The sequence below is a fragment of the Oncorhynchus mykiss genome, unplaced genomic scaffold, assembly GCF_013265735.2.
Source record: "Oncorhynchus mykiss isolate Arlee unplaced genomic scaffold, USDA_OmykA_1.1 un_scaffold_144, whole genome shotgun sequence".
NCBI lineage: Eukaryota > Metazoa > Chordata > Actinopteri > Salmoniformes > Salmonidae > Oncorhynchus > Oncorhynchus mykiss.
This window is the reverse complement of record NW_023493665.1, coordinates 1116675-1120370: the sequence shown is the minus strand read 5'-3', so window position 1 is coordinate 1120370 and position 3696 is coordinate 1116675.

The window sequence follows — 3696 nt, the reverse complement described above, 5'->3', positions numbered from 1 at the left end:
CATAAATATATAAAACTGTATTTTTTTGTGAAGAATCAACAACAAGTGGGACACAATCATGAAGTGGAACGACATTTATTGGATATTTCAAACTTTTTTAACAAATCAAAAACTGAAAAATTGGGCGTGCAAAATTATTCAGCCCCCTTAAGTTAATACTTTGTAGCGCCACCTTTTGCTGCCATTACAGCTGTAAGTCGCTTGGGGTATGTCTCTTATCAGTTTTGCACAACGAGAGACTGACATTTTTTCCCATTCCTCCTTGCAAAACAGCTCGAGCTCAGTGAGGTTGGATGGAGAGCATTTGTGAACAGCAGTTTTCAGTTCTTTCCACAGATTCTCGATTGGATTCAGGTCTGGACTTTGACTTGGCCATTCTAACACCTGGATATGTTTATTTTTGAACCATTCCATTGTAGATTTTGCTTTATGTTTTGGATCATTGTCTTGTTGGAAGACAAATCTCCGTCCCAGTCTCAGGTCTTTTGCAGACTCCATCAGGTTTTCTTCCAGAATGGTCCTGTATTTGGCTCCATCCATCTTCCCATCAATTTTAACCATCTTCCCTGTCCCTGCTGAAGAAAAGCAGGCCCAAACCATGATGCTGCCACCACCATGTTTGACAGTGGGGATGGTGTGTTCAGGGTGATGAGCTGTGTTGCTTTTACGCCAAACATAACGTTTTGCATTGTTGCCAAAAAGTTAAATTTTGGTTTCATCTGACCAGAGCACCTTCTTCCACATGTTTGGTGTGTCTCCCAGGTGGCTTGTGGCAAACTTTAAACAACACTTTTTATGGATATCTTTAAGAAATGGCTTTCTTCTTGCCACTCTTCCATAAAGGCCAGATTTGTGCAATATACGACTGATTGTTGTCCTATGGACAGAGTCTCCCACCTCAGCTGTAGATCTCTGCAGTTCATCCAGAGTGATCATGGGCCTCTTGGCTGCATCTCTGATCAGTCTTCTCCTTGTATGAGCTGAAAGTTTAGAGGGACGGCCAGGTCTTGGTAGATTTGCAGTGGTCTGATACTCCTTCCATTTCAATATTATCGCTTGCATGGTGCTCCTTGGGATGTTTAAAGCTTGGGAAATCTTTTTGTATCCAAATCCGGCTTGAAACTTCTTCACAACAGTATCTCGGACCTGCCTGGTGTGTTCCTTGTTCTTCATGATGCTCTCTGCGCTTTTAACGAACCTCTGAGACTATCACAGTGCAGGTGCATTTATACGGAGACTTGATTACACACAGGTGGATTGTATTTATCATCATTAGTCATTTAGGTCAACATTGGATCATTCAGAGATCCTCACTGAACTTCTGGAGAGAGTTTGCTGCACTGAAAGTAAAGGGGCTGAATAATTTTGCACGCCCAATTTTTCAGTTTTTGATTTGTTAAAAAAGTTTGAAATATCCAATAAATGTCGTTCCACTTCATGATTGTGTCCCACTTGTTGTTGATTCTTCACAAAAAAAATACAGTTTTATATCTTTATGTTGCAAGCCTGAAATGTGGCAAAAGGTCGCAAAGTTCAAGGGGGCCGAATACTTTTGCAAGGCACTGTATCTGGTCCTTGAACTCTCCTCTCTTCATGTCTGGGTCTTGAACTCTCCTCTCTTCATGTCTGGGTCTTGAACTCTCCTTCCCTCCATGTCTGGGTCTTGAACTCTCCTTCCCTTCATGTCTGGGCCTTGAACTCTCCTTCTCTTCATGTCTGGGCCTTGAACTCTCCTTCTCTTCATGTCTGGGTCTTGAACTCTCCTTCTCTTCATGTCTGGGCCTTGAACTCTCCTTCTCTTCATGTCTGGGCCTTGAACTCTCCTTCTCTTCATGTCTGGGTCTTGAACTCTCCTTCTCTTCACGTCTGGGCAGATCAGTATATTATTGTTTTCTCTGTTATTCAGTTGTATCTCTGATTGAAGATGTATAGTGTCTGCTTCACCTGATGTGTTGCTGTACATATCGAGACCTGCTTCACCTAATGTGTTGCTGTACATAACAAGAACCTGCTTCACCTGATGTGTTGCTGTACATAACAAGACCTGCTTCACCTGTTGTGTTGCTGTACATATCGAGACCTGCTTCACCTGATGTGTTGCTGTACATAACAAGAACCTGCTTCACCTGTTGTGTTGCTGTACATAACAAGAACCTGCTTCACCTGATGTGTTGCTGTACATATCGAGACCTGCTTCACCTGTTGTGTTGCTGTACATATCAAGACCTGCTTCACCTGATGTGTTGCTGTACATAACAAGACCTGCTTCACCTGTTGTGTTGCTGTACATATCGAGACCTGCTTCACCTAATGTGTTGCTGTACATAACAAGAACCTGCTTCACCTGATGTGTTGCTGTACATAACAAGACCTGCTTCACCTGTTGTGTTGCTGTACATAACAAGACCTGCTTCACCTGATGTGTTGCTGTACATATCGAGACCTGCTTCACCTAATGTGTTGCTGTACATAACAAGACCTGCTTCACCTGATGTGTTGCTGTACATAACAAGACCTGCTTCACCTGTTGTGTTGCTGTACATAACAAGACCTGCTTCACCTGTTGTGTTGCTGTACATAACAAGACCTGCTTCACCTGATGTGTTGCTGTACATATCGAGACCTGCTTCACCTAATGTGTTGCTGTACATAACAAGAACCTGCTTCACCTGATGTGTTGCTGTACATAACAAGACCTGCTTCACCTGTTGTGTTGCTGTACATAACAAGAACCTGCTTCACCTGATGTGTTGCTGTACATAACAAGAACCTGCTTCACCTAATGTGTTGCTGTACATATCGAGACCTGCTTCACCTGATGTGTTGCTGTACATATCGAGACCTGCTTCACCTGATGTGTTGCTGTACATAACAAGACCTGCTTCACCTGTTGTGTTGCTGTACATAACAAGAACCTGCTTCACCTGATGTGTTGCTGTACATAACAAGACCTGCTTCACCTGTTGTGTTGCTATAATAATAATTATAAACACCTCTGGTCTGTAAATAGTTCTGAGAAATAATGTACATTATAAACACCTCTGGTCTGTAAATACAGTACATTATAAACACCTCTGGTCTGTAAATTGTTCTGAGAAATACATTATAAACACCTCTGGTCTGTAAATACAGTACATTATAAACGCCTCTGGTCTGTAAATACAGTACATTATAAACACCTCTGGTCTGTAAATACAGTACATTATAAACACCTCTGGTCTGTAAATACAGTACATTATAAACACCTCTGGTCTGTAAATACAGTACATTATAAACACCTCTGGTCTGTAAATACAGTACATTATAAACGCCTCTGGTCTGTAAATACAGTACATTATAAACACCTCTGGTCTGTAAATTGTTCTGAGAAATAATGTACATTATAAACACCTCTGGTCTGTAAATACAGTACATTATAAACAACTCTGTCTGTAAATAGAGTACATTATAAACACCTCTGGTCTGTAATACCGTACATTATAAACGCCTCTGGTCTGTAAATACAGTACATTATAAACACCTCTGGTCTGTAAATACAGTACATTATAAACACCTCTGGTCTGTAAATACAGTACATTATAACACCTCTGGTCTGTAAATACAGTACATTATAAACACCTCTGGTCTGTAAATACAGTACATTATAAACACCTCTGGTCTGTAAATACAGTACATTATAAACACCTCTGGTCTGTA